Source organism: Condylura cristata, unplaced genomic scaffold (genome assembly GCF_000260355.1).
Source record: "Condylura cristata isolate star-nosed mole 26May11 unplaced genomic scaffold, ConCri1.0 scaffold00009, whole genome shotgun sequence".
Lineage (NCBI taxonomy): Eukaryota > Metazoa > Chordata > Mammalia > Eulipotyphla > Talpidae > Condylura > Condylura cristata.
In genome coordinates, this window is record NW_004567110.1 from 25,338,079 (window position 1) to 25,348,217 (window position 10,139).

The 10,139-nt window shown below is 41.5% G+C and overlaps 1 protein-coding gene across 2 annotated transcripts in view; it reads left to right on the forward strand.

The window, feature by feature from the left end:
• The window catches only part of NCALD (neurocalcin delta), a 312,691-nt gene that overhangs the window by 56,104 nt on the left and 246,448 nt on the right, over positions 1-10,139 (forward strand). For both annotated transcript variants that reach the window (XM_012722992.1, XM_012722993.1), the window contains exon 2: positions 145-207. The gene's annotated coding sequence lies outside the window, so the exon portion shown is untranslated. The remainder of the gene's footprint in view (positions 1-144; positions 208-10,139) is intronic.

Consider the following 10,139-nt stretch of genomic DNA (forward strand, 5'->3'; position numbering starts at 1 on the left):
GCAAGTTAGCCAGGCCATCTGCCCATCTCCTCACCTAAAGATCCACTAAAGCTGCAGCTGGGGAGACAGGGAAGGCAGAGCCTGACACAGGTGCCCCCCAATGATGAAGACCTATTTCCTAATCTCTGGCTTGTTTCGTTTCAGATCATCTCTCAAACGTATGTTTGAGTTTCAAGAGCCTGGCCTGGGGTTGCAGTGGGCATACTGGTAAGTATGTGTTCATGGCAAAGGGGCATGGAGGAGGTGGTGTTCCCAGGTGTAAGCAGCTTCGTGATACCTCTTGGCCTGCAAGCCGCAGGTCACGAGGGCGGCCAGTCCCAGTGTTTCCTCAGTGAGGCCTGTGCTTGACCATCTGGATCATGTGATGGCATTAATCTCACCAGCTCTGCTCCCTCTCTTCATTCACTTTGGTGCATTTGGGTTTTCTGAAGCATTTATCCTGAGTGGGCATTCATTAACGTAACCATCGTGATCTAGAAGGAACAAAAAAATAGGAGTAGGTAGTAGGCTGGATGGAAAAATAATGCATTTTGCAAATGATACCTGGAGTGCTGATTTTAGAAATGAGAAAAATGTTTGGTCTTCGTGTGGCACAGGGCAGTGCAGGGCACAGTAAATGCAAGGGAAGTGCCAGAGGGGTCCTCACCACTCCAAGTGGAACACAGCCATTCAATGTCAGCAGAATGACATAGTCCCTTACATGACGTTGGTGGTATTTTGCCTTTCATGGACTTCACAGTTTTGGCTGAGTTTAATTTGTACATTGCTTTTACAGTGGCATGAGACTACCAGCACGAGATGCAGAGAGGTCACTTGTACTTCCCTTAATTTAATCAAATGATGCTAAAAATAACTTTAGCCAACCCTGAAGGTCCTTGAAGAATTTTCTTTTTTCACGAGGGAAATATCTTATTAAAGTTTTAGACATGCTCATCTGTGAGAGACACTTCTCTCACCTCACCTCTGGGTGAGGCATGTACTTCCCACCCTGGGGGTGTCAGGCTTGGCCATCTGACTTGCTTTGGCCAGTGGATAATGCCAGACACAAGTGCAGAAACTTGAAAGGAGCTGGTGGCTTGGATACCTCCCTTCCCCTGAGGGAAGCATCTCAGCTGTTGTTGGCCCAAGGAAGATGGCAGACATGTTGAAATGACCTGAATCTGGCTGAGAGCAACTTAGGTTAGCTAACCTCTAGCCAACTAAGAGGCATGAACAACAAATAAATCCTTATTTTTGAATGATACGGAGATTCCATGGTTGTTTCCCAGACAGCATTATTGTGACAACAGCTGACTGATAGAGTCTAGCATATTGACTAGTTAGCCACACCCTGGAGGATATAAGCTTGGAATTTATTGAGCACATACTGTGTGCTAGTTATTCTTACAGGTGCTGAGACAGACCAAGTCTCAGCCTTTATGGAATGTCTATGGAAGGTCAGTGACTTTTACTTCATTGTTTATGTAGCTGATGAATGCTTTGTTTTTGCCCTTTATCAAAAAGACAAACTTTTGGAAAGTGACACGTGTCTTGATAGATGTGATTTTGTGTACATATTGATTTTATGTGGAACAAAAAGCTGGGGAATAACTTGACTCCTGATGTTGTTATCATCATTATCATCAAAGCAGTCTTTGCTAAGGCTTTTCTTTCTTGACTCATGTCTAGAAACGTCTAGAAAAGAATATTAAAATAGATGAAAAAAATAAGAGCATCATCACTCTGTCTACCAATTTTGCTCTTGGTTGGTTTTGCTTCATACAGAGTTTTGACTGGGTTCCAGAACTAAAAATAGCTTCTCAGTGTACGTGAAGTCTCACCAGAGTAAATGGCTGTGTGTGTGCTGATATTTATGCATGTCTGAAAATTCTGTCGACTATGGAGTGCTGTGGAGGCTGTTTTGGAATGAAAACATCGTCCCAGGAAGGGGCTTTGAATGTAATGTTGAATACATTTGAAAATATTATTCAAATGACTAAAAAGTTCAGTTTTATGCATTTAAGACGATTGGGAATCAGCAGCAACATTTCACATTGCTTGTTTCATGGAGAGCAGGACTGAAATGCAGCTGTATATACTCAAGTCTCAAAGACCTTAACGCTGCAAGACCTTGTTTAGATTTAAGTAGAAGGAAACAAGGCTTGCTTGTCCAGGTGAGCACTGATGGGTACTAACAAAGAGAAGGCAATCTGAGAGATAACTTATTGCAGTTTGGAATGCAGTGAAGCTTGGAGTTTTTTCTTTTGATGTCCAGCTCTCTTGTCCAGGTGTCAAATGCCAGGCTCTGGAGCTGACAGGGTAACCCAGTTGACAAGGTTATGACATTATGACAGACACCTGGATGTCGATCGGAATCACAAAAGATCTTTTCCCATCCACCCGGGGTAATCCACTGGTCAGGGAAATCTATTTTCATTGTTGGGTTTCTCCCTCTGTTCATTCCCAGAGAGCCACCGTCCGACTCTCTGGTTTATCTCCAAGTTTCCTCTGGGGAGAAGTAATGGGGGTAGATTCATATGTGCGGGGTGTGCTGTCAGCAGGGAGGTTTGCACCATCCTGAGTCCATACAGATGTGGCCGATTGGAATGATAAGAAATGAAGGAAGACAGACTATTGCTTTGGTTCCAAACATAAACAACACTACCAGGCTATGCAACATAGGGAGACTTTTTTTTGCCAGTTTTAAGGCATATTTTAGGCACATCTGCAAACAATGTTTTATTTCTAGGTGAGTAAGTTGGTGGCTACTTTCTGACTGAATAAAACCAGAAATATTCAGGACACAGTTGGGCATTACACAGTTGGATCTGCTCTCAGTGATGGTGGATTTCCCGGGCTGGCAGCCTACTGCATCTCAGGGCTGGGTGCTGTGGCTGGTCTGTTTTGATGATCAGGTTTTGGGTTTTAGTCAAGGGCGAGGTACTGCAGTTCCAGCAGAAAAGGATTAGTGTTGTGGAAACTGGAGCTGACTTTTGGTCCTGTTCCAGAAGCAAGCCCTTCATGTGGGTCTTTGGTTCCAGATGTAACTAAGAAGGAGCAGGAGAAAGGAAATCATTATTTACCTGGGGTCAGGGCTCAGTGATGCTGGCCAGGGCCTGGATTTGGAAGCGAGGTCTCCTGAGAGAAGCTGCCTCTGGTGGTTGGAACCAGAGGCCTGGGGAGCAGTGGTTGTGAAAGTGGGTCTTCTGGCCAGCGTCCCCCTTACTGCTGGGAACTTGTTAGAAATGATCCATTGCCCTGCTCCAGACCTGATAATTCAGACACCCTGAGTGCAGGGTCCCTGGCAACTTGTTCTAAGTGAAACCTCCACTCCCTGAAAAGCTAGCTCCCTTCTGGGATCCTAAATTGAGAACTTAGAACAACGCTAAAGAGAACTGAAGGACACCAGGGTTCCCAAATCTGTCATTCAGGAATGGGGACAGGCGGGACAGGCAGGGCTCATGGAATAAAGAGTCTCCCCTTTGACAGAACAGTTAGAAATTTTGGTAAAATGGTCTTTTTTAAGAGATCCTCAAGTACTCATTTATTTCTCCCTCCCCAGGTTACATTAGCATAGCAGTACTTCATGGCATATCATAAATTTAGAAAAATGAGTGCTAAGGTCAATTTTGATAGTTGTTAGCAGTTTTTTTTTTCCTCTTATAGTCTAATCCGTCATGGTTTTCCCGCAGTTTATTTTTCACTTTGCTTATTTTTAAACATTCATTCGTTCTTTCAAAATACTGTGATTAAAAGGTAATTTCCCCTTAATACTACATCACAGGAAAGGAATAAGAGAGCTGAAAGTCAGACAGTGACTTAGATGAATCTTAAAATGAAATGTTGCATGTGGACTCAAAAGAAATAATTTTAACCCAAACTGAGAAGAATAATAGATCAAAGCAGGAAGAAAATCATGGTGCCACAGTGAAATAGCTGAGGCACCCTGACTTAAATTTAAGTCCTAGCTCTTCAAGACAGGTGGAATTGTAAAATGTTATTTTTCAGCAGTGGTTGGAACTTGAAAACTTTAGCAATATATGTTTCTCACAAGGAAGCCATGAAATATAATCAAACAGATAACTTGTATTAAATATCTTGCATATTCTCAGAAATCCTTATGACTGACTGCATTCACAGATGTTGAACTTATAAGTTGAGGGATTCTATAAAAACATTCTTGGTTGAGTTTAGAACTAAGAAAGAGGCAGGAGCCAAGAAGTTGAGAAAAAAACATCTATCTGTCGATATTTGCAGCCCCGTAAGACCATGTCTGCAGCCATATTCTTCTTGCTATGCTGTATGGGCTTTACATGTGGGCTTTAGATGTGAGTAGTTTGCAGACCTGTCCCAGAGTCACTGGCAGTGCAGGGTGAGAAGGTGTCTACCTCGTCCTTCAAGGGCAGAGGGAGAGGCCTGGAGAACCCACACAACCTCTGTGGATATGGAGGTCTGCAGGGAGGGGAGAGGCAGCACATGCTGGGCTCTCACTACCAGCTACCAGGCAGGTAATTCCCGACTTATTTCAGCAAAGAATAGCCACAGTGCTCCAGTTCTGGGGCAGCCCCTGTCCTGTCTCCTACTTCCCATGAAGATGGACACAGCACTTCCTCTCAGCCCCTCCGAAGGTGCCACCTGGACTTTACTGATAATTTCATGACGGAGCTGGGTGTACAGTGGGGAGTTACATGGCATTCTCTCCATGTTCTTTTCAAGTCAAACATCCCCTACCCCCTGACCAGACATTTCATCCAGTGAGATCAGTGACTGGATCTCTTCTCATTCCTTCTACCATCCTTTAATCCCCTTTCAGAACTTCCAGCCCTCTCTATGCAAAGAGGGTTTGCTTATTCAGTGTCCTTTACATTTTCACATTTACACTTTCCACTCTCTTCAGCAGAGAAGAGACACTTTAGGGGTCAAGACCTTTAGGGAGATGACTTAAAGGCAGAAGGGAGTTAGTTATTCTACATCTATAGCTACACACCTGAACATACACATACATGGACATACATGTGTGTATATATACACATATATGTGGTTGTGAGATGTTAAAATTTAAAAGGAGAAACATAACATTAAAATTTCTAAATCTTTCATTTTGTTGTGGTTTGTGTAGAATTAACAAAATAGTTACAAAATCCCATGTGTTGTAGGGTTGCCCAGCACCCTACAGCTTCATCTTTAATAAGTGGTCTCTGGGGTGTTTCTTGTCAGGGGACAGGTCCTCATGAGGCCCTAGGTTGGCTCCAGTATCACCCAGGCCATGTCTCGGACAATCCTGATTTGTTTCTTATTTTTGATGTAAACAGGAGGAATGACTTACATATGATAAGTTTTGGAAGAAGAAATCGAGATATCAAGTCTGACATGTGTAGTGGGCAGGTTTTGTTACTGTTTAAGATTTTATTTATGCATACAAGAACTGGGATACAGGCTAGAGGTGTGAAGGGGCTAGAGGATTTACTAGAGACAGAATGGAGAGCAGAACAGGCAGATATACTGAAACACACTGCTGAGGGGAGCAGCAGGCAAGACAAGGAGAGGTCTGCTGTGCCATGTGGGTCAGCTCCCTGGCTGGAGATCGAACTCATGCTGTAGTGGCTGGCATAACTTCTAGCTTGGTAGTGCTGAGACTTAACCCCTTGCACCAGGGAGGTCTCTCAATCTTTTTCTCTTAAGACTTTCAAATGATAGGATGAGACCCACCCACATTATGGAGGATAATCTGTTCTATTTAAAGCCTACTGATGAAATACTAATTCATCGAAAAAATACCATTAGCCGTGACATCTAGATTGGTGTCACAATACCATGGCTTAGCCAAGCTGATGTAAAATTAACCATCACAGGGCATTATTCCTTTTTCAGTCATCCCTGCACTAAGACACAGATGGTACACAGTAACGTGTACTTCTGAATGAAAGCGTGGGTGAATCCAGAAAGACATGACTATTAATGTTCTAGTGTTTTCCTGTGAGGGATGCCTTGAGGGCCAGTGAGAAAGTCATAGTTAATATGTCCTGTTTTCTTAGAAGATGTTAAGGGATTTCAAATTATTTTAAGTATGACCTACAATTGGAATTGGGAAGGATGCAATTAGTTAAGTTTTTGTGAATAGTTGGTAGAGTCCTTATATGTATTTTGCCTTAGTTAGTAAAAGTAAAATATAAATGCTTTAAAGAACGGGAAGCTACCTAAAGCCTAAGATATTATTGATTTAAAGTCAAATAGAAATGACAGCTAACTTTTCAGACATACATTGGTATTGCCAAGTGGTGAGCAATATTTACCCTTGCACCAAGAGTCTCCCAATACCTGTGCAGTTCTAAATGCAGCAGAACAAACAGGTGGAACTCAGCTTGTCCTTTTGAACCTGTTAGCAGTTGAGGTCAGAGACAGAAAGCTCTAAAGTAAAATAAAGTTCCTTAATTATGTGTGGCTATAACTACTTCAGTTCTTCCATAGCTTCTGAGGTCATATAAAAGAAAACACTGGATTAAAGAAAGGTAGATACCTTAGAGTTGATGCCAAAGGTTACTGTGGCTGGTGGTCCTGGAACTATTGTCGAGAGGGGTTCTGTGAATAGAGTTTGGGAGTCTGTCAGCGTTCCAGGCCCAACTTCATTAAACACGAAGGGTTTAATCCAGTGGGGGTGGTTTTCTCTTTCTGATATTTTGGGCTATAATTTTCTCAACTCTTTCATCAGGGTTTATCTGCTGTAATTACTGAGATCTGTGGTGCATGTTATCAACATGTCAGAAGACCTTAGAAACCCTTTCCTTAAAAATAAAAAAAAATTATCTTAAGCTGCCAGCCATGAGATGCTAAAAAATAGCTCTTTGTGTAATTTCATAGAGTTTCTGAGATGTTCTTCCTGTTTACCTCACTGCTGGTGAAAAACCTAAAGGCCATAAATTTCAATTTCTTTCTAGATAGAAAATTTCTGGTGGATACAATTCTCTGGATCAAGTTGCAGTTTAGAAATGCTCATTCTTTTGTCCATTTGAGAACTGTCTTTACTTAAATTTTTGTTGAAATTTCTTTCTGGACAAAGCTTCTCACTATTGTTCAGAATGAAATAGTTCTTTTCAGAAATCTCATTTAAAATTTTTGAAATAATGGGGCATTTTGCTAACCCGATATGCTGTATTTTGGATATTGCCTGGTACATTTTGTTCGGTGTTCTGAGGGGTTGGTGGAGGGCTGACTCTGTTCAAGGCCTTTTTGAGATGGCTACATTAGTTTTTCCAGTGTCCTTTCCCTGTGCTCTTTGGAATACAATGCTATTGAATAAAAGTGTTAGTTCAGATGTCAGTAGAGAGCACAGTAGCTTTGTAAAATTAGTGGCAGTTGAGTTGCAGTACCTAGTTGACAAAAGGAAGGAGAGAATTTCAAAACAGAGAATCAGGCTTTATGTTTTTATAACAATGCAAACATTGAGCATAAGTTCTTAAAACTCAACAATAAGAAAACAAACAATTAAAAAGTATGCAAAAGATCTAGCAGATACATCATCAAAAAGATATGCAGATGGCAAATGAACATATACTCAACATCATATGTCATTAGGGAGTACAAGTTAAAACAATAATGTTTTATACAACCAGTAAGTGTGCACTTGTATCAAAAGCTGACAGGGATACGGTGCAATAGGAATTCTCATTCATCGCTGGTGGGAATGCAAAATGGTGCAGGCACACTGGAAGATACTTTGGCAGTTTTTTACAAAACTAAATAACTTCTTACATGTAATCCAATAACCACATTTCTTGGTATTAACCCAGATGAAATGAGAAGATATATTCACCAAAATCCTACAGATAGCAGCTTTGTTTATAATTGCTCCAAACTGGTAAAAGCCAAGAGAGCTTTCAGTAGATGAATGGATAAACTGTGGTACATCCATACAATAGAATAGTATTCTGTATTCAAAACAGATAAGCTATCAAGCTGCAAAAAGACAGGACTCTTGAATACATATTGCTAAGAGGAAGAAGTCAATCCGAATGGGTGAAAATGGTGTGATCTGAACTACATGGCATTTTAGAAGAAGTCAAATTATAGTAAAATGTCAGTGGTTGCCAGGAGTTAGGGGAGACGTAGGGGTAAAACAATAGTATCCAGAAAATTTTCAGGCCAGTGTATGCTATTGTAATGGTGGATATATGTTATTATGTGTTTGCCAAAATCTAAAGAATGTACAACAGGAAGAATGACCCCTAATGGTAATTATGAACTCTACTTAAAAATAACATCAATATTGGGCCCTCCCTGGTGGCACAGCGGGTTAAAGCACTGAACTAAGAAGCTTAAGTCACTTCCGCATGAGTTCAATTCCCGCCTGCCCCGGAGGAGATCCACATGGCGAGGCAGACCTCTCCTGACCCACACGCTGCTCCCCTCAGCAGTGTACTTCGTCGATCTGCCTGTTCTCTCTGTCCCTGGTGAATCCTCTCACTCTCCGCATCTCTGGCCTGCACCCCAGTTCTGTATGAATAAATAAATCTTTAAAAAAAAAAATAACATCAATATTGGGCCTCTCTGGTGGCACAGGAGGTTAAGTCTCAGCACTATGAAGCAATCTGCAGCCACTGCAACACGAGTTCAATCCCTGGCCAAGGAGGTGACCCATATGGTGTGGCAGACCTGTCCTAGCCCACCCACTGTTCCCCTCAGCAGTGTATTTCAGTCAGTGCACCTGTTCTGCTCCCCACTCTGTTTTTTGATGAATCCTCTCACTCCCCTGCACCTCTGCTCTGTACCCCAGCTCTTGTATGCATAAACAAATACATAAATCTTAAAAAAAAATAAAATCAATATTGACTCATCAACATAACAAATATACCACACTCAGGTAAGATATTGCTAATGGTGGGAAGCTGTGTGGTGACTGGGAAAAGGGGTATTTTCTGCTCAGGTTCTCAGTAAATCTAGAATTACACTTAAATAAAGTCTATTTATTAAGGAAAGAAAAGGAGATTATAATAACACCTCGATCTTGATCTATTTCTATTCCTGTTAGTATTCATTAATTACCAAAGCTGTCAACCCCATTTATAAGAACAGGAATTCACCTACCAAGTAATTCACTGACAATTCACCTACCGATATAACCAAGAGACATAAATCATTAGAAAGTACATTTCTACTCAAATTGTACTAAAATATTGAATGGAATGGATCTGAATGGGATGGAAGAGAGAATGGAATAGATTGACAGATCTCTTTCTCATTAGAACACTGGAGTCTATTGAGGCCTTGTGAATGTTCTGAGGGAGGAGGTGATACCTCATTAATCACAAAATTCTTTCTAATTTCTGTTCATGTATCTGACTGAGAGCACAGTCATGGTGTAGCCAAGGTGGCAAGAGAAAGTGAAGAATACTCATCAAGTCAGCCTGCTGGTTGAATGCCACAAGGACTGAAAATCAAGTGACTTGGAACATGAGTTAGCGGAGACAGTCTTGCTGTTGATTCCAGTTTTGACACTCACAGATTGTGTGATCTTCAGTGATTCACCTCTGCATTTTCCATTTCTAGTATGGGAACAAGGATCATACCATCTATAAATCTGTGAGGAGTCATTAAGTCATGTAAAGGAGCTCACATGTAACCCAAAACCCTTGTGGGTACAGATATATAAATTATAATGCATACCTATTATATAAGTTCTTCCTTTTATCTTGTGGAGGGGAAGGGTGTTGAGGAGAGATAAAAATGCATCTCTCTATCATCTTTAATTTAACTCTCCCTTCACTGCCAGATCCAGGAAATGTAGAAGGGAAAAAGTTGGGTTAGAGGCAGCTGTGTACTGTAAGGTAAGAGGCAAAAGAGTCCTTCTATTGTCTGATCAGATAAAGAGGAATCATGTCCCTTTAGGAAATTTCCAGAGGTCCCTCTCTGTTGGCACAATGGGTTAAAGCACAGCACCATGAAGTTATCTGTAGCCACTGCAGCATGAATTCAATCCCTGGCCAGGGAGCTGACCCATATGGCGCAGCAGACCTCTCTTGTCTAACCTGCTGCTCCCCTCAGCAGTGTATTTCAGTAGATCTACCTGTTCTGCTCCTCACTCTGTCTCTGGTGAATCCTCTCATCTTCCTGCACCTCTGATCTGCACCCCAGTTCTGTATGCATAAATAAATAAATCTTTTTTT